Below are 24,461 nucleotides of genomic sequence, written 5' to 3' on the forward strand. Positions count from 1 at the left end.
TTGTTTTGGACACGTTATATCACGATCTAACTGCTTTCTGACACCAAAGTCAAAAAAACGTATTAAGTTCCAATTGATGCCGCTGCGTCATTAACTTCCTGATTTCCTCTTTTGTTGCTTTGAACTGCTTTGTGCCACTTTTTTCCCCTGCTTTGTGACATCATTTACCCTCTATCACCATGGCAACCACACAGCCACAAAGAAATAATAATAATAACAAAAACAACAATAATAAAGCTTTTAATAATTTTTTTTTAATTGCGTGTATTTAAAGATCAATGTGCATATTTTAATACTGTCATTTTATGAGCAGAAAAGTACAAAAAAATAGGTCTTACAATTCAAGTTCAGTATATTTGAGACGTAAAATGTTGTTTCCAAATATGGCCACAGGAGGTCGCCAATTCATTATCTTTAACTTTATTTTTGCCCAAACAATCTGGAAAACAGCTGATTGTCGCTCAAAACTCACCACACGAATTATTTAATTTTTAATATTGACGCAGCATAAACATAAAGAAATTTAATACCAAAGGAGAAAATGTAAAGTTTGCACACATACCTGTGATTCAGGACTGCTTTGTGTCACTTTATTCCGCCTGCTTCATGCCCCCCCCCCCACACACACACACTTTATGACACTTTTCTCCCCTGCTTTATGACATTATTTACCCTCTGTCACCATGACAACCATGCAGACACAAACAAACCAATAATAATAATAACAATAATAAAGCTTTTAATTATTATTTAATTTCGTTTTTTTTTAATTGCGTGTATTTAAAGGTCAATGTGGTTATTTTAATATGGTAATTTTATGAGCATAAAAGCACAAAATTGGGTCTAATTCAAGTTCAGTATATTTGAGACGTAAAATGTTGTTTCCAAATATGGCCACGGGAGGTCACCAATTCATTATCTTTCACTTAATGTTTACCCAAACAACTTTTAAATAATAAAACTTTCATTCTCCGTCCATTGCTGCAAAGTACATTATTACATACACAGAATTGATTAATCCTTTTTTCATGTTCCTATGGCTTATTTTCTCCTTTCTGACATTAACCTGAGTATCTTTTGACTTGTGGAAGACGTCATTGTGGGCTTTTGGAAACAGTCATTGATGTTTTTCACAATAAATAGAAATCAAATAACAATAATTAATCAACTATGAAAATCATTGTTATTTGCAGCCTTTGTGCAGATGTTCGGCTCTGAGCTTCTGGATGTCAAAACTCAGGGTGATCAGACTCAGAAAACTCATTTTGTCCAGATTTAGAGGTGCTGGCAGTCTCGTGCAGACATTTTTAACTCCCAAGGGAGTTCACAGTAGTCGTCGTGTTTGCTGTTTACATCCCACCCAATGCTAATGTTAGCACGGCCCTTAGCCTCTTGCTTGCCTGTGTAAATAAACAGCAGCTGGTCCACCCGGATGGTGTTTGTATTGTTGCTGGTGACTTCAACCAAGCGTGTTTAAAGACTGTGCTACCTAAGTTCGTCCAGTACGTGAAGTGTGCCACCAGAGGGGAAAATACTTTGGACCATGTCTACTCAAAAATAAAACATGCGTTAAGTCACTCCCCTCCCCCATCTCACTGGATCAGACCATCTCTGCCTGTCCCTCACCCTCACCTATACCCCCCTGCTGAGGCGAACAAAGCCACAACGGAAGACTATCCAAACCTGGCCTGAGGGAGTGCTTTCCCAGCTACAGGACTGCTTCTCACGAACTGTATGGGATTTATTTTCCAGCCACCTGCAGGAGTACACTGACACCGTACTCTCTTACATTAAGAACTGTGTTGACACTTTTTCTGTCAACAAAAGGGTCAGGGTTTTTCCAAACCAGAAGCCCTGGATGAACAGCACAGTCCAGTCCCTAATGAAAAGCCACAACACCGCCTTTAAATTAGGGGACAGGGCCCTGTACAGCGCGGCCAGGTCCGATCTGAAAAGAGACCAAGGCTGCGTACAAGAAAAAGATAAGAGGACCACTTCGCTGTGAATGACCCCAGAAGGATGTGGCGGGGAATAAATCATATAACCAACTACAGATGCAGCAACCCAGGAAATGCTAGGTCTGACACCTCTCTGGCAGAGGAGCTGAACCGCTTCTTTGCCTGCTTCGAAGCAGACAGACCAGCAGCAACTCCACACCCACCACCCTCCAGCACTAGCATGCCAACACACCCGGAAACCGAACGTTCTTTGAATGTTCATTGAACGTTTGCATGAGAACGTTTGTAAACGTGGCATGAACACTGCACGAACATCATATGAACAAAGAATGAGGACAGGTAATGTTTGCATGCAAACATTCAATGAACATTATACAAACATTCACAAATGTTCACAAACACCATATGAACAGTTGCAGCAGAACATTAAATGAACATTTGTAGAATGTTCGAATGTGAACATTACCTGTCCTCATTCTTTGTTCATATGATGTTCGTGCAATGTTCCTGCTCAATTACCTACAATTTTGTGATTGTTCCTATTGAGAACAAAAAAATTAAGTAAAACAAACTTCATAAATGTTTTAAAATTCAATAGGTTTTATTCCAATAGTGACTTGCAATGTGGAATTCACATATAAAATCAATAATGGAGAAACCTTTGAATCAGTTGATAACAGATTAAATGATGGAATTCATCTTTACAGAATTAAACATCATTTGCTCAAAAAGCACATAAAATGAAAAATTTTCAACTTTACTAAAGATTTCTTAAGCAGTAAACCACAGACGCTACTCCAAAAAAAATGTTCAGACACAATAAGAATAAATCAAAAATCAAACCTAAAAGAATAATGAAACCTAAAAAAAAAAATCATCTATTGATCTACATACAACTGATAATACACAGTTTAGGAGCAAAAATAAATTCAACTTAAACATAAATCACCGTTTGAAACAAAAACTACAACAATCTTTTAGACATCTACATACAATTAGTAAAAATCATATTTAAGAGCAAAACTAACACAAACATTACTATCAATAAATTCCCTGAGAAAATTCCTAAAAAAATATTCTAAGTTTTTAATCACATAGATTTGAAGACTCAGTATGACAGTCAGATACGACAGTGCAATTGAACACACATCATTTTTAAGAGCGAAACTGAACAGTTTAACACAAACATATTACAATCATATGATGAAAAAATTATACAAAAATAATACAAAATTATTAATTTAAATTATGTTTGATCCCCAGAGAAAAAGTTTCTCTGGAAGTAAAATTAAATTATATAAAAAATATTCCATGTACAATGCAAATTAAATGCTGCTGTTAATCTGCCCTTAAACTGTGATATTATAGAATATAAACACCCTCATATCATACAAAATTCAGCCATATGAGCAGTCTTCTTAATAATTACTTAAATGGTATCCCAGTGCTAAGTGTAATATATATATATATATATATATATATATATATATATATATATATATATATATATATATATATATATATACACACACACACACACAGGTGGGGCCAAACGTTTACATACCCTGGCAAAAGTTTTGGTTTTTTTGGCAATTTTTCAGAGAATATGAATGATAACACAAAAATGTTTTTTTCGCTCATGGTTCATGGTTGGGTGAAGCCATTTATTGGCAAACAACAGTGTTTACTCTTTTCAAATCATAATGACAACACAAACTACCCAAATGAACCTGATCAAAAGTTTACATACCCCTGTTCTTAATACCGTGTACTGCCTGTCTTTTGTGGTAGTTGTGGACGAGGCTCTCTGAGGGAAAAGCTGCCACTGAATGTTTTGGACTTTATTTACATCAATTATGAAGAAATACAAACAATATGGCACTCTATGGTAAATCTGCATGGACAGTTCTGAAAAACTGAGTGACTGTGCAAGAAGAAGACTGAGGAAAGCCACCAAGACACCCCAGAAGTTATAGGCTTACGTGGCTGTGATTGGAGAAATTATGCACAGTGCAAGCTTTGCATTTTGTATCACCAGTTATCCATCTTCATGATGAAGTGGTATACCTGAAACTTTAGCTACAAATTGCCAGAAGATACATCTGAGATGCAAGGCTGGATTTGATCTGTTTTGGTGAAAGAAAATCCTTCTGTGTGCCACTCCACTATGAAGCTAAGAGTAGTGATGCAAAATGCAAAGCCTGCACTGTGCACAATTTCTCCAAACACAGCCACATAAGCCTATATTTTCTCCTGAGTTGTCTGGGTGTCTTGGTGGCTTTTCCTTGTAAATCACTGCAGAGGTGTTATCAGGTTGTGAAAACAGCGTTTTCAGTTTTCGAAGTGTTTTTCCGTAGCTTTTGCATAATATATGATAGACATGTTAGATTTACACAGAAATGAAGCTGTTTTGGAGCGGATTCTGCCATGTTGGATTCGCAGCCAAAGAGAGACCAGACGTCACGTTGCCTCTCTACTGTGACTGGCTGTCACCCCCCCCCCCCCCCCCAAAAAAAACTGATCTGCAAGATTGTTCGTTTTTCAAACCTGTAATCTGGGTCAGGAAAAAGTTCAGGATGGTCCCGTCTATACTTCTTTGATTCTGCTCGGATAGGACATCTTCAGATTATGGCACAATTGTAGAAATGATGGTAGTACTGTCCACTGATGTGATATTTATTGCAGCCACCATGACAACTCTGTAAATTTGTGGCACATCCCTGGCAAGGCTGCCTTTGACGGTTCCTGACTTGTTCTGCTTGCCAAAGATAAACAGGAGCCATAGCGTTCAAGCAGCCCCTGACAATGATTGTTACTGTATCCTTCCCTTGTTCCATTCCAGGGGTGTATGCAGTTAAGGTATTGATTAGGGCATTCCTCTGGTGCCTGGTTCCCTTGTCCTCACCATCAAGTCTGTCATTAGCACTCTTGAGCTGCAAGTTGAAAATTTCCTTTGTTAGTCACAAGCAATTATATATATTTTACTGTTCAGATACTGTATAATTTGAGCGGCATGGTCATAACTGGTATTCAACTCAACACCTTATTGGACAGGCCCTATATTTTTAACAAGCTCTTTATATTGCTTCCAGAATTTTCTCAATTTAGTTATCAGCTAGGTATACCACACAGGTGAAAGCAGATCAGACAAAAATGATTAATCCTATGTACCCACTGCTATTTGTGTCAAGGGCCTTCCACACCGCATGCTTTGGAAGCATCAGAGGCACTACAAATCGGTCTAAAAAGCATTATTTTCAATGAAACGCGTTGCTTTTTAGAGGCGTCTGAAGCGTCGCATCAAAAGCCAAGCTAAACCAACGCTTCTGCTGGGAGCCTGCGCATTCCTGCTTGTCAACACGCTGACGTGGTCAAAGTTCAACCCAATCCAACTTTTGCCGCTCTGAACTGTGACAAAGCTTCGCACTGTCCAATAGAAATGTGTCGGGACCAAACATGGAAGACTCGTGGCAGAAACCACTGATCTCTATAAAACAGAAAGGTGTCACAGGACTGCTCATTTATACAGAGCAGTTTTATGAAGAAAAATCCCTGCAAATGTTTCTTAACCTCAAAATTAATTTGATTACTGTATTAAAGCTTTTTCGTGGTTCATCGATGCACATACAACATGGCGATCACTCAGCTTTCCTCTGGAGAAAAAAAAAATCTGAGCGAAAGTCTCCGCCCCCTTGCCACATGCAACATGTCGGGGGTGTGGGAGGCGTTGACGTGAGGCGTTGCCTGATGTGTATAAAGCATGCAATGTGAAAGGACTTTTAGTTACCATATTTCCATAAATACAGCATGTTTCATAATATACTGTGTAAAAAATGAAACAGCAAAACTATTAAAGTGATGAGAATCTAACAAACAGAAAACAGATTAACTCACTTCTTCGAGTGACTTTCCTGGAAGGCCCATTACCTCCAGCCACTGCTTGTAATTGGTTCAAGCCCACACTTCTGGTTTAGCTGGCCATTCTTCGGATGATCATCTCAGCAGCGTCCACATTGTTCTCTCTCCTGGTATGTCTGGGAAGCGACACTTTCAGGGACGGTCCAAGGATGCAGTTCATCAACTCTGTCATTCAGCTGTTTGATACTGCGAATGATGTCATTCTGCTTCTCCTGGAACACAAAATGTATATAGATCCATATGTTACAACCTTAATAAAGTTCTCACTTTACATTACTATGCTTCACAAATGATTAAAGTAGACCTGCGTTGAAATAAATGTGGTCAGATTTCAGAAAGAAATAGCTGATATGTATTTATAAGACCCTTGTGAATGCAGTAAAGTAAATCTGTAAGCCCAAATTTGTAATTCAGCGGAAAAATCTTTGTTTAAAAATGACAAATTTGCAGCTAAAATTTAGCCCTCTGTGAAAACAGTTTGTACAGCCGTATCATTTCCATGACGTCAGGGACAAGACGACGCGCTCCCGCCTTCAGTCCGATCCCGCACTGAAATTGATTTTATCTGTTAGTAATGTTACTTATACACGTCCTGGTTTCAACATCCAAAAGTAAGCTGCAATGAATGTGAGATACAGATCTGTGTGCTCAGATCAGCAACGACATCGACAGCGAGCGCCGTTCTTCCTCTCCCGCTCTCTGCCTCTGCTGCGCTTATTAAGTCTGCGGGCTCGTTAACGAGCTCGTTAACCGCCAACGCGGGCCACTCACACCACCCGTGTCTGCTTTGCAGCCGGTGTTGTACCAGATTCAGCGCACACCGGCATCACCTCTCTGTCTACTGAATGGAGCTGCAGCACACTTGGCACAAGTCCTGAGATTACGCTCGCTGTTTTAATGCGAAGCGGCCGGTACACCTGTTGCTGCAAGGACAGACTTCTTGCGGCAAAATCCACAGCACCGCACGTCTCGGCAATCGGAGCCCCAGAGCTCCATGAACGCTGAGAGGTTTATATATTTTTAATGACTGGGATTCTTTGCGGGTCTCGCCTCCATATCCCGCGATGGTACTGGAGGCGAAAGACAGTAGATTTTCATTGCGACACCACTCAATCAAACGGGCGAATGAAAAAGTCCCCCAAAATAATTTTCAAGCACAAATAAAAAAAATGTGTATTCACCAAATGTGCCGCAAGACTATATGAAGTTTTAAAAAAGTAGATCCTTCCGTATAAGACAAGAAAAAGGTGCAGATGCAAACTGATGTAAATCCACAAATTACAATTGGTGCAATGCATGCTGGGAGAGGGTCTTGTCCGTGACGTCTTGGCAGCGTCCATGATGAGAGGGACAATTTGCGGAGGGCTAAATGTTAGCTGTAAATTTGTCATTTTCAAATGAAGATTTCTCTGTTGAATGACATATCTGGGCTTGCAGATTTACTTTACTACATTCAGAAGGATCTCATGTGTAAATGTAAGTCATTTTTTGTTCAAAAAATCTGACTGCATTTTTTTCAATGCAGGTCTCCTTTAAACCAATGCTGTTGACCTTTCATCATGAGCACGGACAAATCTGTGAATGAACTGAGTGATGAAAGTAAGTAGGTAAGTAAGTCCCTTCGGCTGCTCCCTTGTTTGCACTCGGGGTCGCCACAGCAAATCTGAGGTGGATCTGCATGTTGAATTGGCATAGGTTTTATGCCGGATGCCCTTCCTGACGCAACTCCACATTACATGGAGAAATGTGGCAGGGGTGGGATTTGAAATCGGAACCTTCTGCACTGAAACCAAACGCATTAACCACTTGGCCACCACCCCTGCTCTAACTGAGTGATGAAAGTGAGCCATAAAAAAACAAAAAAAAACAAAACAAACTTGAAAGATCTTGGCAAGGCCCTGGTGGGGTCTGGTGGTTGTCCCCCAGAAAAATGTGAAATCTCAGATGCATTCTGGTTAGGGCTGTAGCTATCAATTATTTTAGTTGTCGAGTATTCTATCGATTATTCTGGCGATTAATCGAGTAATCGGATAAAAAGTACTTTTGCGTTTTAAACAACATCAATAGTCCAGGGCTGTCGATAAGCAATGGCACAATGTCACTGCGCCAAAGTGTTGGCATTTTGCTGAAATGGCGATGGGATGTGACCTTCTATTTTGTTTTCTCCAATTTGTAAAAATTAACCATTTTTAAGGTTTTGTTTTTTTTTTTTAATAAAGGTTGATGGACTGGGTCCCTGCGTGATTTTTTTTAATCCCTCTTTCTCTTCAGCATATGCATTTCAGCTGGAGGTTGAACATGCAGCATCGCAGTCAGCTTTATTACTATTATTTTAAGTTACCGTGTTTGTGAAGTGTTGTGTGTTGCCCAAAAACGCAAAAATTAAAAACTCACTGTGAGTCTGAGGGAAACACAGAAGAAAGAGTGGACTTCTGCTGTTTGCGGGGACAGAGCTGTGACTCGCCCCGTCTGAGAGCTCCTCACACTGGGCAGAGAGACAGCAGCCGGCCGCCGGGTCAATAGTCCCTCCCCACGTAGAGCAGACCGTGAGTTTTTTAAAATAGACAAACACACTGCTTTGCTTTAAATGCACAGTAAGTCTATTTCAGATGATCAGCGTGAACCATCTTTCTCTTAAAAGGCTTTATTTTACTCTCACGTTGGAAAGCGGTAGCTATCGTTGCTAATTTGATTAGCTGTTATGCTCGCCTTTTTCTTTTTTTTCTGCGGACGTTGCAGCGCCACACACAGGCCTAGCATATGTACTACAACGTTAAACGAAGCTTCGAGGCACAGAATTGGCCTCAAACACTTTTTGTAATCGAATTATTTGAGTTACTCGACTCATCGTTTCAGCCCTAATTCTGGTGCTTTCTCAGGTCTATTTACCCGCCAAAAGAAACTGCCAAAAAAAAAAAAAAAATAAATAATTTTTTTTTTGTTTTTTTGTTTGGACAGATCACTTTTTCCACCCCAGATAAGGTGGTAAACCTCAGTAGTATAGCATAGAAGCCCTTATGTTTCAAGTGTATGGTACCACAGACAGTATGCACACACTATGCAAATGAAACATTATGCAAGGGACATAGAAATTGAGTTTTTATAAAAGGAATTCTGTAACTTTATATCAACAATAAATAAACATGTTAATTAAGTAACAGGGCCTGTAAATTATTTCTTTAAATAAGGAAAGTTAGTATATACAACTTCATTACTGGTAGATTTTACTGTATTTTCAAATTATATCTCAAATAGAACAGAATATTTCTTGCCAGAAATTTTGAATATTTTGGTTGCTGAATGTGAATTTTTAGAATCTACTGGCACAAGACACTGTACAATCTTATTTAACCATTATACAACCCCTGGCAAAAATTATGGAATCACCGGCCTCGGATGATGTTCATTCAGTTGTTTAATTTTGTAGAAAAAAAGCAGATCACAGACATGACACAAAACTAAAGTCATTTCAAATGGCAACTTTCTGGCTTTAAGAAACACTATAAGAAATCAAGAAAAAAAGATTGTGGCAGTCAGTAACGGTTACCTTTTTAGACCAAGCAGAGGAAAAAAATATGGAATCACTCAATTCTGAGGAAAAAAGTATGGAATCACCCTGTAAATTTTCATCCCCAAAACTAACACCTGCATCAAATCACATCTGCTTGTTGATATTGACCCTATGCCATGACATTGACCCTATGTGTCTTTTTGCAAGGAATGTTTTCACAGTTTTTGCTCTATGGCAAGATGCATTATCATCTTGAAAAATGATTTCATCATCCCCAAACATCCTTTCAATTGTCCAAAATATCAACGTAAACTTGTGCATTTATTGATGATGTAATGACAGCCATCTCCCCAGTGCCTTTACCTGACATGCAGCCCCATATCATCAATGACTGTGGAAATTTACATGTTCTCTTCAGGCAGTCATCTTTATAAATCTCATTGGAAAGGCACCAAACAAAAGTTCCAGCATCATCACCTTGCCCAATGCAGATTCGAGATTCATCACTGAATATGACTTTCATCCAGTGATCCACAGTCCACGATTGCTTTTCCTTAGCCCATTGTAACCTTGTTTTTTTTTCTGTTTAGGTGTTAATAATGGCTTTTCTTTAGCTTTTCTGTATGTAAATCCCATTTCCTTTAGGCGGTTTCTTAGACGTTGACTCCAGTTTCCTCCCATTCGTTCCTCATTTGTTTTGTTGTGCATTTTTCGATTTTTCAGACATATTGCTTTAAGTTTTCTGTCTTGACGCTTTGATGTCTTCCTTGGTCTACCAGTATGTTTGCCTTTAACAACCTTCCCATGTTGTTTGTATTTGGTCCAGAGTTTAGACACAGCTGACTGTGAACAACCAACATCTTTTGCAACATTGCGTGATGATTTACCCTCTTTTAAGAGTTTGATAATCCTCTCCTTTGTTTCAATTGACATCTCTCGTGTTGGAGCCATGATTCATGTCAGTCCACTTGGTGCAACAGCTCTCCAAGGTGTGATCAATCCTTTTTAGATGCAGACTAACGAGCAGATCTGATATGATGCAGGTGTTAGTTTTGGGGATGAAAATTTACAGGGTGATTCCATAATTTTTTCCTCAGAATTGAGTGATTCCATATTTTTTTTCCTCTGCTTGGTCTAAAAAAGTAACCGTTACTGACTGCCACAATCTTTTTTTCTTGATTTCTTATAGTGTTTCTTAAAGCCAGAAAGTTGCCATTTGAAATGACTTTAGTTTTGTGTCATGTCTGTGATCTGCTTTTTTTCTACAAAATTAAACAACTGAATGAACATCCTCCGAGGCCGGTGATTCCATAATTTTTGCCAGGGGTTGTAGTACAAACCTCTGGATAAGGATCGGGCTGATGTGAATCAATTGCAGGCACACACTCAACCCACTGATCAGATGGAGGATTCAGTGATTTAACAACTCTTAAGGCAACAGGCATGGTTGCTGTGGGGGGGGACAAACAATAATCTGAAAATATTATCAAACTTATCTTTATAAAGTCTGGGCACTGACTGGGTTACTTTCTGGGTTACTTAAACTTTAACTGCATCAACACCTAATAAAAGAGAGTATAAAAAGTTATGTATATTTTAAATTTAGCATTTATTTAAGCAAATTAGTCCCTTTGAGATTGAGACCTCTTTTATAAGTGACCTGGACAATTATAAAGTTTCCAATTCATCCAACCTGCATGTCCTTGGAAGTGAGATGCCCACACATACCCTATTGACACCTTTAGGCTTCTGGCTTAATATCAGAATAAATTAAAACATGGACAAAATATGAATTAGGCCTGTGCCTCTCTGTGGCTAACGTTAGCTCTGTGCTAGTCAAAAATGTGTTGGTATGGTTCCCATTAGTCCATGTCTGGCATAATCTAGCTTCAAGCAAGTTCTGTCTTTTCTGGCTAAAATGGGTTTGTGCTCACATCAGGTTCCATTACCTTAAAGTTTTGATAGTCACAGCGTCGTGATGACTGTAGGAAGGCCCCGCCATTTGAAGCTAGCTGCTAATTCGTGGTAGCTTTGTGTTGGCTTTCTGTGATCCAGTCGATGATCTTCCAGCGTTAGCCTCCTCTTCTGCTCTCAGTGGTTTCTTAATCGTAGTACAGAGACTGAACAGGCAAATTAACGTCTTGAACATAAACTTTTATTTGCCAAAAGAGATGGAGAGCATGCAGCGCTGTTAGTTAGCTAAGTCTTCTTCTTGGGAGGGATTGTTTGTTGCTCTGACGCCACTCTGAACTTCACACGGTTGTATACGCTTCTTTTATTTCTGTTTAGCACTCTTCTGGTTATTAACTGTATCGACTCTGAACGTTATTTAACAACAGTCTTGTTGTGAATCGCTACCCGCTAGCATTTGCTTGCGGTTAGCTTTCGCTAGCTAGGTCGACACCTCCCCTCTCCGTTGTTACTTTTTATAGCTATTTATTTTCTACCAGTTTAATACTTCTGTTCATTTTTCTGTTGAACTGCTGTGAATTTTAAGTAATTTTTACTCCTGTGTAAAATCTTAGGAGCGGCTAGTATTTTCGCTAGTGGTTAGCTTGCATTAGCTATTTCTGACTCGTCATTTTTTTCATTTCATTTTTTTACACTCCTGTTAGTTGTTTAGTGTATTTTATAGCTGCTGCTTTTTTACCTGTTTAATACTTCAGTGTAACTGCTGTGAATTTTAATTCATTTATCTGCGTCTGTGTGAGCCTTAGGAGTGGTTAGCTTATCCATTATTGGTTAGCTCGTGTTTGCTTGGATACATTTTTGAATTTCTTTGTGCACAAAGTACACTACTAATTCTACTTTACACCCTCCGTAAATCCTGCGTGATGTTGGAAGATAGGGTGGCTCTCTTAGAGAGCCGTGTCCATAAGTTAGAGCAGCTTCTTAGCGCAGTGGAGTTAGATGTTACGGGCACTCCAGATTAGGTTAGTGTTGGGCCGGCTAGCGAGCCCATTAGCATCAACTCAGAAATGCCGGCTGTGCAGGACAGCTTTCGGACTGTGGCTAGGCGGAGGAAGCCCCATAGGGCTTGGTGCCCGGTTGTGGCACCGCAATCACACTCGCCAGTGTGAACTGTGAATCGGTTCTCTCCCTTGGATTTGCCAGATGTGAATTCTCTGAGTGCACACGTGACTTCCACTCCTGTCTCCAGGCCGAAACACCGGACTTTAGTGATAGGGGATTCTATCACCCGCAAAGTCAGGTTACAGATGCCGGCTGACGTTAAATGTATTCCTGGAGCCAGAGCTCCTGACATTGCATCTCATCTTAGGGTGCTGACGCTGCAGAAGGGAAGACAGACGAAGGAACATGACATGAGATATAGTCACATAGTTATTCACGTTGGCACCAATGATATCAGGATGAGGCACTCAGAGATCACAAAAATGGACATAGAGAGGACTTGTGACCTTGCCAGAAAGATGTGTTGGCATAAATTAATAGTCTCTGGTCCCCTCCCCTCCCGGGGTACTGATGAGGCGTTTAGCAGGCTGACATCATTAAATAGGTGGCTGGCGCTGTTTTGTACACAGCAAGGCTTTAGCTTTATTGATAACTGGCCTTCGTTCTGGGGCCGCCGTGGCCTGCTGATGCCGGACGGCCTCCACCCTACTGGGGAAGGCACTGCCATCTTGTCTGCGAACATAGATAGAGCTCTACAGGGAGGGTAACATTAGGAATCTACAGCAGGCCACGGAGCAGGTGATTAGAGACCCTGCAAGGCTTATGACAAATATGGATGTGGAATCCATTAGCTTAGCGGAGAAATTAGTGCAGAAAATCCACTATGGTGATAGTGTAGTTTATCTGCCAGGGAGGGAATTTCAACTGTGGCCTGCTCCCATAGACGTGTCCATAAAAATCATAGAGGGATATGCTTTGCAAACCTAATACCCATTACTATATTGGATCATGTTGAAATTGAGGATGGCCCAATGGTTGTTCCAGCAATATCAAAGATTTCATGTCTGCTACCTACAATGCGTGTGGAATGTCTCAAACCTAAACGTACTTAGACGTGTGCTGAAGGCAGTGAACCCCAGGAAGGCGGCCGGCCCCAATGGTGTACCTGGCCAGGTATTCAAAGCGTGCGCTGACCAACTGGCTGGAGTTTTCACCTGCATCTTTAACCTGTCCCTGTTGCAGGCTATCATTCCATTCTGCCTCAAATCCACCATCATTCCAGTCCCAAAGAAGTCAGCAATGGAGAGCATAAATGACTACAGGCCTGTTGCACTTACGTCTGTGGTCATGAAGTGCTTTGAAAGACTGGTCTCTCAGCACATCAGAGCCTGTCTGCCTCCCACTCTGGACCCCCACCAGTTTGCCTACAGGGCAAACCGCTCCACAGAGGACGCTATCACCACAGCTCTCCACGCCGCGCTGAGCCACCTGGAGCACCAGGGGAGCTATGTGAGGATGCTCTTCCTGGACTTCAGCTCAGCCTTCAACCACATCATCCTGGAGATCCTGGTCCAGAAAAGGACATATCTGGGCATCTCCACCCCCATCTGCCATTGGATCAAGGACTTCCTCACAAACCGCCCACAGTCCGTGAAACTTGGCTCCCACCTTTACTCCACCATCACACTCAGCACCTGTTCCCCACAAGGCTGTGTACTGAGCCCCCTCCTGTTCACCCTTTACACACACGACTGCTCTCCGACCCATCCCACAAACACCATCATAAAGTCTGCGGATGATACCACCATGTTTGGGCTCATCTCAGGGGGGATGAGCCTGATCAGCTCCATCAGGTTCCTGGGAGTGCAGCTCTCTGACTGCCTCTCCTGGACTGCTAACACCGCAGTGGTGGTGAAGAAAGCCCAGCAGTGACTCCACTTCCTGAGGATGCTCATGAGAAACAATCTGGAGGACAAGCTGCTGGTGTTGTTCTACAGAGCCACCACTGAGAGCATCCTGATGTACTGCATCACAGCGTGGTACGGGGGGGTGCTCAGCAGCAGACAGGAGAGCGCTGCAGAGGGTGATCAAAATGGCCCAGGGGATCACTGGTTGCTCTCTGCCCAGCCTGGAAGACATTGCCAGCTCTCACTACCTCAGCAGAGCTGCCAGCATCAGCAAAGACACATCCGACCCCAGCAACCACCTATTTGACCTACTACCCTCCGGCCAACGGTATAGGTCAATCAAAACTAGGACAAACAGACTCAGGGACAGCTTTGTCCCCAGAGCGATCACTGCACTGAATAATAACAAATCACTCTGATCTGCACTTTTCAAGTCTCTTGTGCAATATCTGTAAACCATGTGCAATATTCCCGTGCAATATGATTCCACTGTTGTATATAATTCTCGTTTTACATTTTACTTGGTTCACATTTTATTTTATTTTATCTTGTGTTTATTTAGTTGTACATATACTCTGAATAATTGTTAAATTTTATTATCTTTTATTCGGCTAAAAAATACTTGCACCACAGAAAGCACCCTTTTGGAGTTGCACTCAAATCTCGTTGAAATGCAAATTACATTGACAATAAAGGCGATTCTGATTCTGATGTATCCAAGACCTCATCTGGCCTGAATATGTGGACAGTGGGTCAGAAACAGGTGTGTGGAGCACCTTAACTTCACTAAAGTCTTTGATAAAGAGCCCCATCAGAAATTACTTCACAAACTAAAGTAGGATGGCATAAGAGAGAAAGTCCTGTAGTGGATCCAGAATTTCCAAAAACACAGCTGGCCCTGAGAGAAGGCCAGTCTGGTTGAACGAATGTTAAAAATGTGGTGCCACACAGTTCTGTTTTGGGACCCACCTTGTTCCTCCTTTATGTGAATGATATCCCTGCCATCAGTGATTCCATGTGCAAACTGTTTGCAGACAACACCATGGTCTACAGCAGGGGTGGGCAATCATGTGCCATAAAGGGCCGAGACACTGCAGGTTTTCCGTGCAACCAATTGCCTCAGCAGGTGATTTCATTAATGATCAGGTGTCTCAGCAGGTGATTTCATTGACAACCAGGTGTTTATGTTCAGAGCAGAAGCTCATCAGCAACCCACCTGCTGAGGTGATTGGTTACATGGAAAACCTGCAGTGTCTCAGCCCTCGATGCCCACCCCTGGTCTACAGGGAGATCCAAACCTTTGCCACCTGACTGCAAAGTCTTATAGGGAGACTTGATTTCTTTGTTTACCTGATCTAACATCTGGCTGTTCAGATTCAGTGCCTCCAAATGTCTGCTGCTGAAGATCAGAGAGACATTTCCATTCCAGTACTCTTTGAATAGTGAGCTGCTTTCTAAGGTCCCGCCGGTGCAAAGTGGTCCCACGGGTACCGGCTGATTTTTAGTTTTTTATTTATTCCACATAAGCGGGGCAATGTGGTCCCACGGGTACTGGTTGGTTTTCATTTTTTATTTATTCCACATAAGCGGCTCAATGTGGTCCCACGGGTACTGGCTGGTTTTTATATATTTAGTTTATTCCACATAAGCGGCATGCTGTGGTCCCACAGGTACCAGTTGGTTTTTATTTTTTATTTATTCCACATAAGCAGTGTGATGTGGTCCCATGGGTACCGGCTGGTTTTTATATATTTTGTTTATTCCACATAAGCGGCACGATGTGGTTCCACAGGTACCAAGTTTTTATGTTTTATTTATTCCACAACAGTGGCGCAAAGTGGTCCCACGGGTACCGGCTGATTTTTATTTTTTAATTTAATCCACATAAGTGGCACGATGTGGTCCCACAAGTACCGGCTGGTTTTTATATATTTTATTTATTCCACATAAGTGTTGCGATGTGGTCCCACAAGTATGGGCTGGTTTTTATTCCTTATGTTATTCCACATAAGCGGCGTGATGTGGTTCCACAGGTACCGGCTGGTTTTTATTTTTTATTTATTCCACATAAGCGGCGTGATGTGGTTCCACAGGTACCAGCTGGTTTTTATTTTTTATTTATTCCACATAAGCGGCGTGATGTGGTTCCACAGGTACCAGCTGGTTTTTATTTTTTATTTATTCCACATAAGCGGCGTGATGTGGTTCCACAGGTACCAGCTGGTTTTTATTTTTTATTTATTCCACATTAGCGGCGTGATGTGGTTCCACAGGTACCAGCTGGTTTTTATTTTTTATTTATTCCACATAAGCTGCACGATGTGGTCCCACAGGTACCGGCTGGTTTTTATTTTTTATTTATTCCACATAAGCGGCGTGATGTGGTTCCACAGGTACCAGCTGGTTTTTATTTTTTATTTATTCCACATAAGCGGCGTGATGTGGTTCCACAGGTACCAGCTGGTTTTTATTTTTTATTTATTCCACATAAGCTGCACGATGTGGTTCCACAGGTACCAGCTGGTTTTTATTTTTTATTTATTCCACATAAGCGGCGTGATGTGGTTCCACAGGTACCAGCTGGTTTTTATTTTTTATTTATTCCACATAAGCGGCGTGATGTGGTTCCACAGGTACCAGCTGGTTTTTATTTTTTATTTATTCCACATAAGCGGCGTGATGTGGTTCCACAGGTACCAGCTGGTTTTTATTTTTTATTTATTCCACATAAGCTGCACGATGTGGTTCCACAGGTACCAGCTGGTTTTTATTTTTTATTTATTCCACATAAGCGGCGTGATGTGGTTCCACAGGTACCAGCTGGTTTTTATTTTTTATTTATTCCACATAAGCGGCGTGATGTGGTCCCACAGGTACCAGCTGGTTTTTATTTTTTATTTATTCCACATAAGCGGCGCGATACGGTCCCACGGGTACCAGCTGGTTTTTATTTTTTATTTATTCCACATAAGCGGCGCGATACGGTCCCACGGGTACCGGCTGGTTTTTATTTTTTATTTATTCCACATAAGCGGCGTGATACGGTCCCACGGGTACCGGCTGGTTTTTATTTTTTATTTATTCCACATAAGCGGCGTGATACGGTCCCACGGGTACCAGCTGGTTTTTATTTTTTATTTATTCCACATAAGCTGCACGATGTGGTTCCACAGGTACCAGCTGGTTTTTATTTTTTATTTATTCCACATAAGCGGCGTGATGTGGTTCCACAGGTACCAGCTGGTTTTTATTTTTTATTTATTCCACATAAGCGGCGTGATGTGGTTCCACAGGTACCAGCTGGTTTTTATTTTTTATTTATTCCACATAAGCGGCGTGATGTGGTTCCACAGGTACCAGCTGGTTTTTATTTTTTATTTATTCCACATAAGCTGCACGATGTGGTTCCACAGGTACCAGCTGGTTTTTATTTTTTATTTATTCCACATAAGCGGCGTGATGTGGTTCCACAGGTACCAGCTGGTTTTTATTTTTTATTTATTCCACATAAGCGGCGCGATGTGGTTCCACGGGTACCAGCTGGTTTTTATTTTTTATTTATTCCACATAAGCGGCGTGATACGGTCCCACGGGTACCAGCTGGTTTTTATTTTTTATTTATTCCACATAAGCGGCGTGATACGGTCCCACGGGTACCGGCTGGTTTTTATTTTTTATTTATTCCACATAAGCGGCGTGATGTGGTTCCACAGGTACCGGCTGGTTTTTATTTTTTATTTATTCCACATAAGCGGCGTGATGTGGTTCCACAGGTACCAGCTGGTTTTTATTTTTTATTTATTCCACATAAGCTGCACGATGTGGTTCCACAGGTACCAGCTGGTTTTTATTTTTTATTTATTCCACATAAGCGGCGTGATGTGGTTCCACAGGTACCAGCTGGTTTTTATTTTTTATTTATTCCACATAAGCGGCGTGATGTGGTTCCACAGGTACCAGCTGGTTTTTATTTTTTATTTATTCCACATAAGCGGCGTGATGTGGTTCCACAGGTACCAGCTGGTTTTTATGTTTTATTTATTCCACATAAGCTGCACGATGTGGTTCCACAGGTACCAGCTGGTTTTTATGTTTTATTTATTCCACATAAGCTGCACGTTGTGGTCCCACAGGTACCGGCTGATTTTATTTATTTATTTTTTTTTCAAATCTATAGTTTGCAATCAGTGAAGTGTTTAGTTCAAGTAACTGTTAACTTGTCTGGATAGCATTCAAGCTAGCAAGCCACTGACTTTAACCCAGGTGGTCATCAAAGTCAGAAGTGCGTCTGTAGATGCTTTGTCAGTAAAGTAAGACGTCCATTTCTTGCCGTCAAAATTCAAATAAGCTGTCTGTTGCTTGTAGTCAAAATACAAATATGCTGTCGTTCTCTTGCAGTAAAAATTCAAATATGCCGTCTGTTGCTTGCAGTCAAAATTCAAAAATGCTATACTTTACTTGCTTTCAAAATTCAAATATGCCGTCCTTTTCTTGCATTCAAAATTCAAATATGCCATCCATTTCTTGCAGTCTAAATTCAAAGATGCCGTGTGTTGCTTGCAGTCAAAATTCAGATATGACATCCATTTTTGAAGTAAAATTCAAACATGCCCCCCATTTCTTGCAGTCAAAATTCAAAAATGCTATTCTTTACTTGCTTTCAAAATTCAAATATGACATCCATTTCTTGCAGTCAAAATTGAAATATGCCGTCCTTTTCTTGCATTCAAAATTCAAATATGCCATCCATTTCTTGCAGTCTAAATTCAAATATACCTTATGTTGCTTGCAGTCAAAATTTTGGACTCGCCTTTTGATCCTTGAAAACAAAATTCAAGTTCATCACCTTCTGGATGCAGCAATATGTACATAGATGATTAATTTACAAACATCCTAACTGCAGCATTACACTGCAAGAGTTTAAAATTTACAGCTAATCGGATGGCGATATACACAACTGTGTTGAGAGCTGAACAAATGTTCACCTTACCTGCATTAATCTCACCTGTATTGAAATGCCACACTGATGTACATATGGACAAATGGACTGAAGAATGAACATGAAAACCCTGATTACAAATGAAAATAGACACTACAAAGAGTAATTAAAGGGTGATTTTAGTTGGCCCCAACCACGCCAACTAAAGTGAGGCTCAACCATTGTGTGTCTTATGAAGTGGAAACTGACCGTCTGTTGCTTGCAGTCAAAATTCAAATATGCCGTCTATTTCTTGCAGTCAAAATTCAGATATGCTGTGTGTTGCTTGCAGTCAAAATTCAAATATGCTGTCCATTTCTTACAGTAAATATTGAAATATGCTGTGTGTTGCTTGCAGTCAAAATTGAAATATGCCGTCCTTTTCTTGCAGTCAAAATTCAAATATGCCGTCCTTTTCTTGCAGTCAAAATTCAAATATGCCGTCCTTTTCTTGCAGTCAAAATTCAAAAACCCCTTTCTTTGCTTGCTTTCAAAATTCAAATATGACGCACATTTCGTGCATTCAAAGTTCAAATATGCCATCCATTTCTTGCAGTAAAAATTCAAATATGCTGTGTGTTGCTTACAGTCAAAATTCAAATATGCCGTCCAATTCTTGCATTCAAAATTCAAATATGCCGTCTAATTCTTCAGTCAAAATTCAAATATGCCAGGCTATTATACTAACAACCTATCAAAGGACATGCTATCTTTCTGAATGAACAACATGTCTTATGAAGTGGAAACTGACTGTCCGTCTGTTGCTTGCAGTCAAAATTAAAAAATGCTGTTCTGTACTTGCTTTCAAAATTAAAATATGACGTCCTTTTCTTGCATTCAAAATTCAAATATGCTGTCCATTTCTTGCAGTCAAAATTCAGATATGCTGTATGTTGCTTGCAGTCAAAATTCAAAAATACCGTATGCTGCTTGCAGTCAAAATTCAAATATGCCATCCATTTCTTGCAGTCAAAATTCAAATATGCCGTATGTTGCTTGCATTCAAAATTCAAATATGCCATCCATTTCTTGCAGTCAAAATTCAAATATGCCGTATGTTGCTTGCAGTCAAAATTCAAATATGCCGTATGTTGCTTGCAGTCAAAATTCAAAAATACCGTATGTTGCTTGCATTCAAAATTCAAATATGCCATTCTTTTCTTGATTTCAAAATTCACATATGCCGTCCATTTCTTGCAGTCAAAATTCAAAAATACCGTATGTTGCTTGCAGTCAAAATTCAAATATGCCGTATGTTGCTTGCAGTCAAAATTATACTTGACCATCTGCAGCTTCCAAAGAAAATCAAAAATCAACATCTGTTGATTTGCATAAAATTTTGGACTCACCTTTTGATCCTTGAAAACAAAATTCAAGTTCATCACCTTCTGGATGCAGCAATATGTACATAGATGATTAATGTACAAACATCCTAACTGCAGCATTACACTGCAAGAGTTTAAAATGTACAGCTAATCAGATGGCGATATACACAACTGTGTTGAGAGCTGAACAAATGTTCACCTTACCTGCAGTAATCTCACCTGTATTGAAATGCCACACTGATGTACATATGGACAACAGGACTGAAGAATGAACATGAAAACACTGATTACAAATGAAAACAGACACTACAAAGAGCAATTAAAGGGTGATTTTAGTTGGCCCCAACCACGCCAACTAAAGTGAGGCTCAACCATTGTGCACAGCCCCTCCTGAAACAAAAGACAGTAACAGAGTATATGAATGTGCTCGTTATTAATTTCCAGGCATCCTATTAGCACTATGAACATATATATTTTGCAGATTATTATAATCATCCAAAGATCACTATCAATATATTTTTTGCAGATTATTAAAATAAAGGCATCCCATTATCACGATTAATTCATATATGCCAGGATATTATTATACTAACAACCTATCTAAGGACATGCTATCTGTCTGAATGAACATGTCTTATGAAGTGGAAACTGACTGTCCGTGTGTTGCTTGCAGTCAAATTCAAATATGCCATTCTTTTCTTGCATTCAGAACTCAAATATACCGTATGTTGCTAGCAGTCAAAATTAAAAAATGCTGTTCTTTACTTGCTTTCAAAATTCAAATATGACGTCCATTTCTTGCTTTCACAATTCAAATTTGTCGTGCATTGCTTGCAGTCAAATTCAAATATGCCGTTCTTTTCTTGCAGTCAAAATTCAAATATTTTGTCCTTTTCATGCATTCAAAATTAAAATATGCCGTCCATTTCTTGCAGTCAAAATTCAGATATGCTGTGTGTTGCTTGCAGTCAAAATTCAAAAATGCCGTTCTTTGCTTGCTTTCAAAATTCACTATGACACCCATTTCTTGCATTCAAAGTTCAAATATGCCGTCCACTTCTTGCAGTCAAAACTGAAATATGCCGGCCTTTTCTTGCATTCAATATTCAAATATGCCGCTCAGTTCTTGCAATCAAAATTCAAATATGCTGTGTGTTGCTTGCAGTCAAATTCAAATATGCCATATGTTTCTTACAGTCAAAATTCAAATATGCCATTCCTTTCTTGCATTCAAAATCCAAATATGCCCTCCATTTCTTGCAGTCAAAATTTAACGATGCTGTGTGTTGCTTGCAGTCAAAATTCAAATATGCCGTCCATTTCTTGCATTCAAAATTTAAATATCCCATCCTTTTCTTGCATTCAAAATTCAAATATCCCGTCCTTTTCTTGCAGTCAAAATTCAAAAATGCCATATGTTGCTTGCAGTCAAAATAAAAAAAACGCCATTCTTTTCTTCCTATCAAAATTCAAATATGCCATCCATTTCTTGCTTTCAAAATTCAAATATGACGTCCATTTCTTGCATTCAAAATTCAAATATGACGTCCATTTTTTGTAGTCAAAATTGAAATATGCCGTCCTTTTAGTGAATTCAGAATTCAAATATGCCATCCATTTCTTGCAATCTAAATTCAAATGTGCCGTGTGTTGACTGCAGTCAAAATTCAAATATGCCATATGTTGCTTGCAGTCAAAATTCAAATATGCCGTATGTTGCTTGCAGTCAAAATAAAAAAAACGCCATTCTTTTCTTGCCATCAAAATTCAAATATGACGTCCATTTCTTGCTTTCAAAATTCAAATATGACGTCCATTTCTTGCTTTCAGAATTCAAATATGACGTCCATTTTTTGTAGTCAAAATTGAAATATGTCGTCCTTTTAGTGAATTCAAAATTCAAATATGCCATCCATTTCTTGCAGTCTAAATTCAAATGTGCCGTGTGTTGCTTGCAGTCAAAATTCAAAAACTCCATTCTTTTCTTGCTATCAAAATTCAAATATGCCATCCATTTTTTGCAGTCAAAATTGAAATATGCAGTCCTTTTCTTGAATTCACAATTCAAATATGCCATCCATTTCTTGCAGTCACAATTCAAATACGGCATGTCTTGCTTGCAGTCAAAATTCAAGTATGCCGTATGTTGCTTGCAGTAAAAATTCAAATATGCCGTCCATTTCTTGCAGTCAAAATTCAAATATGCTGTCCTTTTCTTGAATTCAAAATTCAAATATGCCGTCCTTTTCTTGAATTCAAAATTCAAATATGCCGTCCTTTTCTTGAATTCAAAATTCAAATATGCCATCCATTTCTTGCAGTCAAAATTCAAATATGCCATGTGTTGCTTGCAGTCAAAATTCAAATATGCCATGTGTTGCTTGCAGTCAAAATTCAAATATGCCGTACGTTGGTTGCAGTCAAAATTCAAAAATGCCATATGTTGCTTGCAGTCAAAAGTCAAAAACGCCATTCTTTTGTTGCTATCAAAATTCAAATATGCCATCCATTTGTGCTTTCAAAATTCAAATATGACGTCCATTTTTTGCAGTCAAAATTGAAATATGCCGTACTTTTCTTGAATTCAAAATTCAAATATGCCATCCATTTCTTGCAGTCTAAATTCAAATGTGCCGTGTGTTCATTGCAGTCAAAATTAAAATGTGCCATATGTTGCTTGCAGTCAAAATTCAAATATGCCGTTCAGTTCTTGCAGTAAAAATTCAAATATGCCGTATGTTGCTTGCAGTCAAAATTCAAATATGCCGTATGTTGCTTGCAGTCAAAATTATACTTGCCATCTGCAGCTTCCAAAGAAAATCAAAAATCAACATCTGTTGATTTGCATAAAATGTTGGACTCGCCTTTTGTTCCTTGAAAACAAAATTCAAGTTCATCACCTTCTGGATGCAGCAATATGTACATAGATGATTCATTTACAAACATCCTAACTGCAGCATTACACTGCAAGAGTTTAAAATTTACAGCTAATCGGATGGTGATATACACACCTGTGATGAGAGCTGAACAAATATTCACCTTACCTGCAGTAATCTCACCTGTATTGAAATGCCACACTGATGTACATATGGACAGCAGGACTGAAGAATGAACATGAAAACCCTGATTACAAATGAAAACAGACACTACAAAGTAATTAAAGGGTGATTTTAGTTGACCCCAACCACGCCAACTAAAGTGAGGCTCAACCATTGTGCACAGCCCCTCTTGAGACAAAAGACAGTAACAGAGTATATGAATGTGCTTTTAAGTAAGTTATTAATTTACAGGCATCCTATGAGCACTATGAACATATATATTTTGCAGATGATTATTATAATAATCAAAAGATCACAATATAATTTTTGCAGATTATTAATATAAAGGCATCCCAGTATCACGATTAATTCATATATGCTGTTGTGTGGGCCGCCAGAAGAGGAGGTACTGCTGGCCCACCACCAGAGGGCGCCCTGCCTGAAGTGCGGACTTCAGGCACGAGAGGGCGCTGCCGCCTACAGGAACAGCCGAGGTGACAGCTGTCACTCATCAACTATGACAGCTGTCACCGATCATCTGCATCTCACCCGGGATAAAAGCTGGATGACACCTCCACCACATCGCCGAGATATCGACTTCTGTGAGAGGTAATATTCTCTGCCAGCATTCAGTGATTTCAAGAGCTATTGTGTTGCAGCTGTCAACCAGAGGACCGGCGTGGGTCGCGACTCTTTCGTCCTTCGTCTCGTCAGATAAGTGGTTAAACAGACGCTGCACGAGTGTGTGTTAAAGGTGGAGGTGGAATTCCCACCATTATTGTTATGGGGTGTACACACACCCACACTTGACTGTCTTTGTTCTCCGCCAGCAGTACCAGATCCGACACGCTGAGACGGTGGCCACCTGGGGACTTCGGGACTTGGCGGCTCCAGTATCCTTCGGGTTCGGTGG

At 39.9% G+C, this 24,461-nt stretch overlaps 1 long non-coding RNA gene across 1 annotated transcript; it reads right to left on the reverse strand.

The window, feature by feature from the left end:
- Positions 1–4,834: 4,834 nt before the first annotated feature.
- On the reverse strand, positions 4,835–10,820 carry LOC117522892. The gene is made up of 3 exons (XR_004564363.1): positions 10,728–10,820; positions 5,853–6,088; positions 4,835–4,891 (listed from the first exon to the last, which is right to left on the reverse strand). It is a non-coding gene; the product is annotated as an uncharacterized LOC117522892 (long non-coding RNA).
- Positions 10,821–24,461: the final 13,641 nt, after the last annotated feature.

The sequence above is a fragment of the Thalassophryne amazonica genome, chromosome 13, assembly GCF_902500255.1.
Source record: "Thalassophryne amazonica chromosome 13, fThaAma1.1, whole genome shotgun sequence".
Taxonomy (NCBI): Eukaryota; Metazoa; Chordata; class Actinopteri; order Batrachoidiformes; family Batrachoididae; genus Thalassophryne; species Thalassophryne amazonica.